The sequence below is a fragment of the Paramisgurnus dabryanus genome, chromosome 2, assembly GCF_030506205.2.
Source record: "Paramisgurnus dabryanus chromosome 2, PD_genome_1.1, whole genome shotgun sequence".
In the NCBI taxonomy this organism is placed as follows: Eukaryota; Metazoa; Chordata; class Actinopteri; order Cypriniformes; family Cobitidae; genus Paramisgurnus; species Paramisgurnus dabryanus.
Window position 1 is genome coordinate 5,849,490 of NC_133338.1, and position 13,092 is coordinate 5,862,581.

Below are 13,092 nucleotides of genomic sequence, written 5' to 3' on the forward strand. Positions count from 1 at the left end.
TATTTATCTTTGAACTTCCCATATGTACCTTTCAAATACTAATATGCACTCTTTGGGTACAAAAGTGTACCTTTCTGGAAGGGTACTGTCCCAGTGACAACTTGTGTACCTTTATTTCTGAGAGTGCAGTTCGTAATTCCTCCTTCCGAATTTTTCGTATGTTATCGGAAAGAACCGGTAAAGCTAATCTGTCTTTTATAAATCTGATAAAACTAAAGACTCTTCGCAGATCTGAAGGATGTAATACTACTCTATAGTTACTCCAGATTAAGATCAGATACGCAGAAACAACGTGTGTTATGGACGCTTTAAACTTTAAAAAATTTTCAATATTCTTTGGCTTTAATTGAATTGACTCCTCCACTACTTTTACAGACCATCATGAAACTCTTTTCAAGCTTGACAGCCACATACTTTCATACACAAAGACAGATTGAACATTCTCCAATACATCATTGTAGTTTTGACAGCATGACATTGAATTAACACTGACCGAATTCATTGTCATTTTTAAGTGCGCTGTCCCTTTAAAATTCTTTTTCCCACTTATTTTTGCACTCACGAAGTTTGTGTTCGGCAGCCAGCTCACCCAGATGTTAAAGTGTTGTTTAGCTGAGTCCCTGAAGGCCGCTGCTTTCCGTCCAGAGTTTGACGAGGATCTCATGGACCTGTTGATCTCTCCACCACCCACATCTGGAGCTGGGAGAGATCTGATTGATGGCAGAGTTCTGCTGGTGGTCTGTGGGAGACTTGGAGGAGGCCGTGTCCCACTGGAAGAACTGAAACCGATGGGATGCTTATCACCTTCTCACACCCACTCGCTGTCCAACCAGACCGGCCACTGTTTGTTTTTATTGTGTGAGTGTCTGAGGCTAAGCATGCAGAAGCAGACACGAATCTTTGACCGGTGCGTTGCAAGCGTGGTCCTGTGGAACATTGCTTGCACTCTTGAGTGTTTATGGTGGTTACAAACCTCTGTACTCGAGGGGCGGATGATCCCTGTGCCATTTAACCGGATGTGTTATTATTCATGTAGCCAGCTCGTGTCAACTTTAACTAACTTATGCAGCCAGATCTTCTTTAAAGTTCTTGCTGTGCCATGGCTGAAGTTATATACATATTTATTATACACAATACACATATGATGTAAACTTCTATTTTGCAAAGATTAGTTGTGATTCGTTTTTTTGCAGTCCGATCTATGAGTGACACTATATTACGATTGCATAGCTCAGTGGTTCTCAAACTGGGAGCCGAGGCCAAGGGGGGCCGCAAGATGGTGCCGCAAAATGAAAAAAATACATTAATTTATCATGAATTCTGTGTAATTAAATAAATAAAAAAATAAGCCTACTAACCAACAGCACTACTTTGTATAATGTAATATGTTTTGTTTAATTAAAATGTTACGTTTTAGAATTGTTTTTGTCATAGATTATCTTTGGGGGGCCGCGAAGGAATGCACCAGCCGCATGCTGAAAAAGTTTGAGAACCACTGGCATAGCTAAATGCTTTTGCATTCGCATAATGATTGTCTGAATTGCTTAGCGTTATGTTATGCTAGTTAAGTTGTAAGACGTACTTACCAGAGAACATGGCAAAAACCTGCTACATTTTCATGTATATTATTTCATATTTAAGGCAACGCATGATAGTAAAATTTAAGTTAAGCTTCTGTTTGCATTTGGCCATATTTGTCTCGTGTATTTTTGTAATTTGTTATTGTAATTGCGTTATTTAAAACGAACCAAAGTGACATTTTTTAAGCAATTTGGAAACGGTTTAGACAAATGCGATTCCATTTTTCAAATTAAACGTATTTGTTATGTTTATGTTAAAGACGTTTACAGTGGGAAGAGACCTGATGAAAATAGACAAGTTATACAGCCTTCAAGTCATGTGGCAGTGATCGTATTCATGAGCACATAAATGCCAACACATTGTTGTAATTATGAGTGGGGAAACTCAGAATTTGCTTCGCTGATGTACTTTCCATTTCGGGAGCGTCTTTTAATTTAATTAAAGAATCATGGTGGAATCTACTTGGTAATGGTCAGTTGTTTATTTATTTTGTGTTGCAAGAAAATACTTTACATATATACTCATTTGTTACTGGTTTACAGCTTGCACGTCAACACATTCTCTACAGCAGCAGCACGCCAATGCTAAAATATACATAAAAGAGCACATGCATTTAATTTCTTTAAAGTTGCACTATTGCAAAAATTGTGCATTTTACAATAAGTAATAAAGAGAGAGTCTCCCAGCGTAGTTGCGGCTGGTTAAGCCGGTGTAGCAGGCTATTTATATAGGGGTTTGGACACTTTGTAGTTGGTTAGGCTGGAAGACCAACTGACCTACCAGCTTAAGCCAGCTTGACCAGGCTGGAAGCTTGGCCAGCTTTGTTAACTCTTTCCCCACCAGCACTTTCAAAGAAGTTCCTATTTTATAAGATTTTTTACAAAAGTTGCTTTCCAGAAAATGTTCTTCGGTAAATATATAAACATACAAACATCTGCTTTTAAACAAAAAAAGTTTCATCCTACCTTTATTTGTTTTATTTTATCACCAGGTTTCTTCAAAAATACAAAATTTTGAGCAAAAATGCATTTTTGTGAAGGACTTTTGATAGAGATTCAGATTCAGAGCGATGATCAAAACATACACAGAGTTCTTACTGTTTGCTCCAAGGGAATACTTCAGTGTTTTAGTACTTGGGTAAGAGCACCACCTGTTGGATAATAGTGGAAATACGGACTGCCGGAAAAACTTGTATTGGCAGGGAAGTGTTTTCTCTTAATTGATGAGTTAACTGGTCAATGGCGTGGAAAGTGTTAAGCTGGTTGGCTGATCTTAGCTGGTTTAAGATGGAAGTAGCTGGATTAAGCTGGTCTTCCATCCTGGTCAAGTTGGAGGGTCAGCTGGTTTTAGCTGGGGAGTCAGCTGGTTCCCCAAGGCCTAAACCCTTCTAAAACCAGCCAGTTGCACCAGCTTAACCCAGGCTGGGAGACCAGCTAAAACCAGCTATAGAGCTTAGGTTGGTTTTTGCTGGTCTTTACAGTCATTTGTTTCGGACCAATAAAACTGATTAATTCATAACACAAAACTGTCCCAAGATTTTTTGAATCTAGACCTAGACTTATAATCTGTGTTCATAGCCAAATTCAAAGGTAGATGAGCCTAAATGCCCATGGCGTGGTTGGATAGTGCAGATTAAGGGGCGGTATTATCCCCTTTTGACATCACCAGGGGAGCCACATTTCAATCACCTATTTCACATGCTTGTGGAGAAACTTACCAAAACTTAGTTTCCGGGTTGATCTTTTTCACATTTTTTAAGTTAATAGAAGCACTAGGGGCCCAATTTTAGCACTTAAACATGAAAAAAGTCAGATTTTCATTGTATGTCCCCTTTAAACTGGTGTTGCGTAGTAATTCTGGTTCACAAACTCGTACACAATAGACGTTTCAATGGTCGCGCGGTTACGCGCCTGATTGAACCATTCTGTATTTATTTATCGTCTGGCTAGTGGCTAAACTGATCTCTGACACAAATACCTTATCGAAAATAAAATGTTTTGGTTTGCTATAGACAAGGGGAGATGACATGCATGCCAGGAAAGAATCCAAGGTAATTTACGTTTCATTTACTTCCCTTGCTATCAGAAATAAACTACTGTAAAATGACATCTATTTGGAAGTCTACAAGAAGTTGCGTTTAGTCCACAAAAGTCTTTAGTTTATGAGTGCGTTTACATGCACAGAATAAAAATCTGCTTATTAAAGAAAACCGTTTTCATGCGTTTACATGCAAATCGTTAAACCGGCTATGCAGACAACTGCGTTTACATGGGACTCGAATATTTGTCAGGTTTTTTTCAGGTAGTGACGTCACGGACTATAGTACACGGAATATCTGTCTTAAGCTAGTCTGTTGTATCTTTTCTCGTGTCTTCAGAACCTATAAATGTAGCATGAGCTTTTTTTGCATTTCTGCTTGAGTTAAGAGGAGACTTTTATGCGTTTCTTTACGCTTAGTTAAAGATAAACGTCACACGTGGAGACATGTGCACTTGAACAAAGCTGGTTAGTTTACATGCCACGCAAAATCGTGGTAATGATCAAAAAACGACCTGTGCCGATCGTTTTTTGCTTACGCCGTTTATGGGCTTTCCCCGATAAAAGAAAACGCGTTTTATGCGTTCACATGAGCCCACGTGTTATCAGTTTATTAAGCATAATCGCCTAAGAAGATTGCTAATGTTGTTGCTACTGAAACGTCTATAGGTGGCGATAGCACTCCTTAATGTTGGTGCTCCATTAAAAGAAGAAGAATGTGCTGCTAATGCACTCTTTTGTGAACACACGTCGATCGTTACCGGAAGCTAGTTATTTTAGTTTGTACATTTTTATATGTTGATATTTTTTTTAGAAAATCGCATTGATTGCCATCAGAAGGCCTTTATTAACCACCTGGAGCCGTGTTGATTACTTCTGTAAAGGATAGATGGACTTTTTTGGGCTTTGAATCAAAAGGACCATTTACTAGCGTACCATTGTGAAGTTTGGAACAGCCAGGACATTTTCTAATATAACTCGAATTGTGGCTAAAAGAAGATAATCATATACATCAAGAAGGCTTGGGGGGGGGGTAATTTTTGCTGAAAATATGTTTTTAAGTACGTTACTAGTGACATAAGACAGGATTGTAATCAGTTTCTTTAAGCAGCAGGACAAAACAACATTGGCTGATTTAATGACATTAGATTTGTGGCTGGACTGATTCTGTTTGTCTGACCAATGAAACATTAGGAAGGGAAGTACACCGAAAACCGCAGACTAAACTTCAATGTAATTAAATAATGTTGGCTGACTTTACATTATTTAAATCTGAGAGAAAAAAATGTACTGTAGGGGAGTATGTTTGTCTTTGTCAGAGAACAATAAATGAAGACCATTATACACCGACGTGACATTTTACAGTTTGGCTTTTCAATCAATAAAATTTATTTATTCTCTAATTATGTTTCACAGATTTTTGTGAAGCTATTAAACTGACAATTGATATTAATCGCTTCTTAACATTCAGGTACACAAACTTTAATTTGTTGCATCCGTGTGAAAAGTCTTCCTGGAGGAGAGGCAAACAAAAATATTTTTTATCCAACAAGCAGGTAAAATCTTTGACTTACCTAGAATGACACCAGTATGTTTTTGTCTCAATGTCGAATGTTGATAAATCAAGAGTGACACGGTAACGTTCCTTCAATATTGCCGTGGATGATTAATTCAAATCAATGCAGTGACATTGGCTATGCTCCAAAACCGAGCCGTGTTCGGCCCAATAAAGCCGTTCACACACTAAATGGAAAGCACGTTATGCGTTGGTGGTAGGACAACACACAGGTATCGCACAAAGGATGTGTTGTTTGGTTAACATGAGCACAATATTTTTTTAAGCTTGTTACACACTATTAAAGCTACATACTCTAGTTATACCTTGGTAAATTTTAAGATGTGATCTTTTTCTGCAGTAACAAATGCAGAGTCAAAACATTTTGGCAGGAGGTAGCAGTACGGTGGCCAAAATATTGGACACTCCATTTCCAGTGGACCCTGAGCTTTGTCTCATAGGAAATCTCACTAATATTAATCTCAGAGACAACCATAAAACAAAATATACAAACATTGCCTTCGCCGTTGCTAGGAAGTCACACTAACCTGGGAAGTTGAATTGCCAGCTCGGATCACAAACTGGGTTAATCTCGTAAAATTCATAAAGTTGCAGAAGCAGTGAGATAGATTTAAGAAGAGTTTATTGAATATCCTTGTTGATTTAGTTAGTTTTCTTATGTATGTATGTATTTCTCACTTTTTCTGAAATGCCCTGTTTCAGGACATACAGAAGTTCAAGACCAAGTTTCATAGTGCTTCACATCATGCTTTGTCAGGATTTTGTGGTTTAACGTCTGTATTTAAACCCTTTTCTGTTTTAAAAGTGAAAGCATATGAATGAGACCAGGCGAGAAGTAATTTGCTGGATCAAAATCTGTGAGAAACCTGAGAGTCGAGCTTGGTTGCCAGATCCACAAGTGTGGTGAGCTTCATTAGCTAATATTGTTAAATGACACCTCAGTAGCTCTCTGTGTAGCCATTACATACTCACTAAGTCAATAGATACAACACGTCTGTATCGCCTGCCAAGAGGTGTGTGCCAGTTTATGCTCTTTTTTTCACTGGGATCTCTGGAGTTTATTTTAAAGGATACTTCTGAGGCTTTTCAAAGTAATCTTCCTTTTTAAGGCGTCACCAGATTGATGGACAAACGCTATGGATATTTTACAGCAGGGTGGCGTGTATGTGTGTATATATTTATATATTTGTATATACACTTGTATGTAATATGAGTCTTAGATGTGCCTAGAATGTGTCTGTGAAGTTTAAGCTTAAAATACCCCACAGATTATTTGTTATAGCAGAGCAAAAAACAAACAAACAAAAAACCCCATCTGTTTTCATGTCTGTACCTTTAAATGCAAATGAGCTACAGCTCCTCACTCCCTTACCAACAGACAGTAGCTGCTTCAAATTTCATTATCCTTTAAATTGCTCAAATTGAAGTAGCGAATTGAAAATGCAACCAATTGAAACAGCAATTTTTCGTAAAATCCCATATATCGCAAATTTTTGTTAAACACACGATAAGGCTGGGATTATTCGTGCAATTCTGCTTGCTATGCTTCTTAATGAATTATGGTGAAATGCACCTATATCCAAAAGCCAGATGGCGCTGTCATGCAGAAACTCAATATAAGCCGCAGAAAATGTACCATTTACACTGCAAAAATTATTTTCAAGAAATAAATTCTTAGTTTTTTTGTCTTGTTTTCAGTAAAAATATCTAATACTACTTACATTAAGATGCTTTTTCTTGATGAGCAAAACGACTCAAGAAAATAAGTCTAGTTTTTAGACCAAAATATATCAAATTTAAGCGATTTTGAGCATAAAACAAGCAAAAAAATCTGCCAATGGGGTAAGCAAAAAAATAAAGAAAAATTAGCTTACCCCATTGGCAGATTTTTTTGCTTGTTTTATGCTCAAAATCACTTACATTTGACTTATTTTCTTGGTTCATTTTGCTCATCAAGATAAAGCATCTTAATTTAAGAACTGTTAGATATTTTTACTGAAAACAAGACCAAAAAACTAAGAATTTTTTTTTTGTGCAGTGTAACATTGGTTAAAGGAAATGTTGTCATTTTGTAAAAGTTTTTTGTCGACATTTTAGAAAATAACGCTAAAGTTTTCCGTAAATCTGTAATGGAAACGGAGCTACACTGCAAAAATGACTTTCTTACTTAGTATTTTTGTCTTGTTTTCAGTAGAAATATCAAAATATTCTTAAATTAAGATGCTTTTTCATGCTGAGCAAAATGGCCCAAGAAAATAAGTCTAGTTTTTAGACCAAAAATATCAAATTTAAGTGATTTTATCCATAAAACAAGCAAAAAAATCTGCCAATGGGGTAAGCAAATTTTTCTTGGATTTTTCTTGAATTTAGTGTTTAAGAAAAATGTTCAAGATTTTTGCTTACTCCATTGGGAGATTTTTTTTGCTTGTTTTATTCTCAAAATCACTTAAATTTGACTTATTTTCTTGGGTATTTTTACTGAATCAAGACCAGAAAAACTAAGATTTTTTTTTCTTGAAAATAATTTTTTTGCAGTGTAACATTGGATAAAGGAAATGTTGTCATTTTGCAAAAGTTTTTTGTCGACATTTTAGAAAATAACGCTAAAGTTTTCCGTAAATCTGTAATGGAAACGGAGCTACACTGCAAAAATGACTTTCTTACTTAGTATTTTTGTCTTGTTTTCAGTAGAAATATCAAAAAATTCTTAAATTAAGATGCTTTTTCTTGATGAGCAAAATGACCCAAGAAAACAAGTCTAGTTTTTAGACCAAAAATATCAAATTTAAGTGATGTTGTGCATAAAACAAGCAAAAAAAATCTGCCAATGGGTTAAGCAAATTGTTCTTGGATTTTTCTTGTATTTAGTGTTTAAGAAAAATTTTCAAGATTTTTTTGCTTACTCCATTGGCAGATTTTTTTTGCTTGTTTTATGCACAAAATCACTTAAATTTGACTTATTTTCTTGGGTCATTTTGTTCATCAAGAAAAAGCCTCTTAATTTAAGAACTTCTAGATATTTTTAATGAAAACAAGACAAAAATACTAAGAATTTTTTTTCTTGAAAATAATTTTTTGCAGTGTATGTTTTGATTCTCTTGTTAATGTGAGGTCATACTGATAAAGCCCCACCCACGGCCACTGACTAACTGGTTTATTTTATACAAAAGCTTTTCTGAATCTGTTTGTTAGAATGTTGTAACGCTACACTGCAAAAAAATGACTTTCTTACTTAGTATTTTTGTGTGTTTTTAGTAAAAATATCAAAAAATTCTTAAATTAAGATGTATTGTCTTGATTAGCAAAATGACCTAGGAAAATAAGTCGAAAATAATTTTTTTTTTTTATTGAAAATAATTTTTTGCAGTATAATACATGAAAGAGCTGTGCAAACATCACCTTTGCTATTCAGAATCGATTTGAGACAGGTATTATTAATATTAATCGTCTAAACCCTATAGACGGTTTCATCGGACGCACGTGGGCTGACGCGATACACGCCTGGATACGAACTTTACTTCCGTTTTCATTTTTTTAATGGTTTGACTAATTGCTAAACTGATCTCTTGAACAAATGCCTCGTCGAAAATAACAAATGTTTTGGTTTCCTAGGTAATCTATGTGTTGTTGTTTTGCTTGTTATATAAATAAACTACGTTTAAAGAACTTTGTTGTTATTTAATCTAAGCCGAGTTTACCGGAAGTTACGTGCGGACCACGACAGCCGCTTGTTTATGTTGTTACTGCTGAAACCGTCTATAAGTTTGTTAGATTGTTTTAATTTACAAAAAGTCATTTAGTAAAATAGTGTTTGTTCGAAACAGTTCGCAGCGAAGAACAGAACATTTTGTGTGCTTTCTTTTTTTGGTGTAAAGCTGGGAAGCCCCGCCCATGAAAAATTGGTTCAGAATGAACCAGTTCTCTAACTGTATGTTAAATGCCAAAACTATTCTGATTAGCTCTGATTATGTTTCATCTTTACCTTGGCATGTGCACAGATACATTTGTCTTATTGTGACACGAGAGAGTGTTTATATCTCACTCATTCACTCATTTCCATTCACGTTTTAAACATTATCCTACTTTTAATTTCAATATAACCTTTTCAGATGTTAACTACAGTATGCATTTGTGCGTTTGTGTCGAAGGGTATATTGACGTATTGCTTATTTTCATAACCATAAGCCCCAACTAAAATTTCAGCGAATCTTAATTTTTTTTATGTAAGATGTCATACATTTCAGCACAAAAAATTAATATTTCCCACCCGGTGTAATGTCTCTGTAAGTGCCAATGTTTATACATAGACTTTGACAACCATAGCTAATGAAACCTGAACTACGCTAACCTCCATAATTAGCCACTGTAGCCGCTAAAGGAGTGCTGATTTTTCCTATAATCCATCGCTGCGAGCTCCTAAAGTCTACGTTTTGCCCAATGAAGTTTTTTTGAAGCGAGACGGGCGTAAGCTTCGGTGTTGATCTGCCTGGCGAGCCTGCCGAAAGACTGAGGTTGCGAACTTACCGACAGCGTTATTGAGGTTTGCCGCCCATCAGGAAGCCTAAGAAAGGAAGAACAATAGGGATTTGAAATCTAATCTAGGACCAATTTACAGCATCTCCTGTGACTGGAACGTTTATTCTTTAGGGAAACAGATCACTGTTAATGCTGACGTCCCGTCACTGACGCTCGGCCGGCTATTCAAAAGCCCACCATTGCTGGTGTGTTTTCATTGGCAGCGACCGATGGGCTGCTTAACCACGACCGCCGTCCAACATGTGAAATTAAGAAAGCACCTACACACTCACAGTCACGGAAAAAGAACTGAAAAGGCGGAGATGTACCATTTTCCAAATTAAAATGAGCAAGAATTTGTAAAATGCAATTCGAACTGGCCTTTCCCACAGCAAAATTATACATTATCCCTCGGAAGAATCTTGTTTTTCTCAGAAGAAATCGAGGAAAGATCTTTAGACGTCATCTAATACTAATAATTATTTTAAAGGACTAATTCACCTCAAAATTATTTGGCTGTTCCAAACCCACATATTGTTGCTTCTTCCAGGAAAGAAATGGGGGAATGATTATCTTCACGCAGCACTTGAATCTTTTCGAAGTCAATTTGTAAAAGTTATTGAAAGGTTAATATAAAACCATAAAACTTGCAAAGGCAAAAAAACACAATAGGCCTTTATTTATCAATCTAACGTAGAATTAAGCACAGATCCGTGCGCAAATATTAACTTACGACAATGCACACTCATGATTTATTAAACTTTCGTATGCGACCAATTCCTTCCGATTAATAAACGGGTGCAGTTCAGCAAAACAGAACGGCGCAGTAACACTCTCCCTCTCCCATTATGAGAGGGAGAAGGGGAGCGGATTTTTCAGGCGAGTTGAAGTACTCCCAAAAGTGCTGTTCCGCCATACAATATAGTTCCTCTTTTAAATCCGCTTAGAAAAGCGCTACGTTTTATTTTGTACCACCAAACTTGCTCGTATAACTACTCGTCTTAAATAGGAAAAACGTTGATGTGTTTGGTCACTTCCAACTTTATCTCTGAGTGGTACCATTGAATGAATGGGGCTAAGCTAAATGCTATCGAAGTGTCGCAGGGCGCCCCAGCGCTTACGTGCATGCACTAAGATGATCAACTCTTCTTAGTAAAGGTAATAACTAGGGCTGGGCGATATGACCCAAAAAATTATCGAGAAAATGTTTTCCATATCAGTCGATATCGATAATTATCATGATAAATAACAAATCTTTACTCCTGTCAAATTTAAAGGCAGATTTTTGCTCCTGAATGAAAATTGTAAAAACCAGACAGTTAATAATGGTTTTAAACTACTTTTTATTCAGAACATGACAAATACAAAAACTAAAATCTTGTTTTAATGCATCTGTATTAAATGTAAATCTATTTGTTATGAAATCAACACATTTCTGACACAAAAGCAGCAGACTACTGTCACTTTAAGACCCAAGACAGACTGCTTTAAGTTTCAATATACTGAGTAACAGCTGTTTATGTTCACTTAAACAAGAAAGAAAACTTAGTTCAGTGATCACGCGTGTGTTATACATATACGAGCTATACACGCTGATAAATGGATGTCAAGAGTGTCACGTTGCTGTTGGAGCGCACATACGCAAACACTATATTCACTGCAGTGGTGGATCTGCTGCTTTTCCTCAGGTTCCTGAATTTGTGAATGTCCTGTAAATATACTTTTAAAGCTGGGCGGACGTGTGCGTGCGCAAGGCGGACGCTGAATGAAAGTAAAGTATACTGCACGCACCTGTGTCTGCTGTGTTTGACGAACCCTGTTTGCGCGTCCAACATTACACACAAGAAAATGTTTCCGCGCATTTGGATTCCGTGATTCCGTCCGCGTTATCCGCATCACGAAAATCATAGGTCTCTACTAATAAATAAATAACTTGCCTCATCTTCCACTCCTTCAAGTCTGACTGTCACTGTGATTGTAAACCAAGAGCGCGTGCCGCATCCGGAAGTGCTCGCGCAACATTACGCACAGTGCTTAAACATTATCGATCACTTATCGAACTGTCCTTATCGTTTTATCGGAAAAGTTTATATCGGTAAAATTATCGTTATCGAATTATCGCCCAGCCCTAGTAATAACATATTTTAATATTGAAAATGAGTAGACTATTCCTTTAACTGCATTATGTGCGAGCAGTGCTTTTAGATTTAGCTGTATACATGGAATAGTAAAAAAACAGTTGACATTTTATTTCACAGTATATACTGCCATACTGCCCAGCCCTAATATTAATATTAAATAAGGGTCTTGGTTGCATTGAGATCCGAGAAACGGGAGGTTGTTATTGGTAAATTCGAGCTCCAGCTGACACTAAATTAAAAGGATTGCAGCCTGAACACAAGATATAATTTGCTCTATAAATTATATCAGCTCACAGGAGTTTGAGAGGGTAAAGTTTTCTGGAATTCATGGAGCTCAGCTAATGTTCAAGGTCACTACAGAAACCAGTGTCCAAGAGGGATTAAGCTGGTCAGGAATGGCGTAAGGTGGGTGAGCGAACATAAATAATACTGAAGAAATGAACTAGTTTTCCCCTAGAATAAAATGTTCTTCCAGCAATAACATTCGCAGTTTAGAATAAATCAGTTTTACCTTTCAGAGCAAAACCTGACAGAAAATCGTAGGGCAATGTTGAAAGGCCCGAGTCGGATCTGAAATTGTTGTGACAACACACATTCTGTATTAATGAGGTAATTTCATACTAGCAAATGCAAACAGCCCGCGGTTATGGACTATTTTGTGTTCATTCAGATTAGAATATATATTAAGATTAGCATCTCATTAACTCTTTCCACACCAACATCTTTTTAAGTTGCCAGCCAGCACCAGCATTTTTCATGATTTTCACAAAAGTTAAATGTCTTCAAGAAAATGTTTCTCTTTAAAAATATAAACATACAATATATCAGATGACAGAACAGACCCGCTGCTTTCAAACCAAAAAAAATAAAACGGTTTCATCCTTCATTATTTCTCTTTTTATCACCTCTCAAATATGGGTAGGTTTCTTCAAAAACACCACATTTTTAGCAAAAAGCTGAGATAATTCCATTACAGGACTTTTGATAGAGATCAGATGCAGAGCGATATTTAAAACGACGTTCTTTCTCTTTCACGTGAGGCGTTACTTCCGGGTTGTAAAAGTTGTGGAAGTGCAACCACCTGGTGGATAATAGCGATATTGCGGAAAGCTGGAAATTCTCGTCATTGGCAGGGAAGCGTTTTCTCTTGGCGGAGAAAGAGTAAAAGGGGACATTTCACAAGACTTTTTGTCAAATAAATGTCTCTATGTGAAGTTTTATACCCACAGATAATTTATTTTA

The 13,092-nt window shown here is 36.6% G+C and overlaps 1 protein-coding gene across 2 annotated transcripts in view; it reads left to right on the plus strand.

Annotated features, from left to right (window-relative positions):
- The window catches only part of adamtsl3 (ADAMTS-like 3), a 201,184-nt gene that overhangs the window by 87,418 nt on the left and 100,674 nt on the right, over window positions 1-13,092 (plus strand). The gene's annotated exons all lie outside the window — the stretch shown is intronic.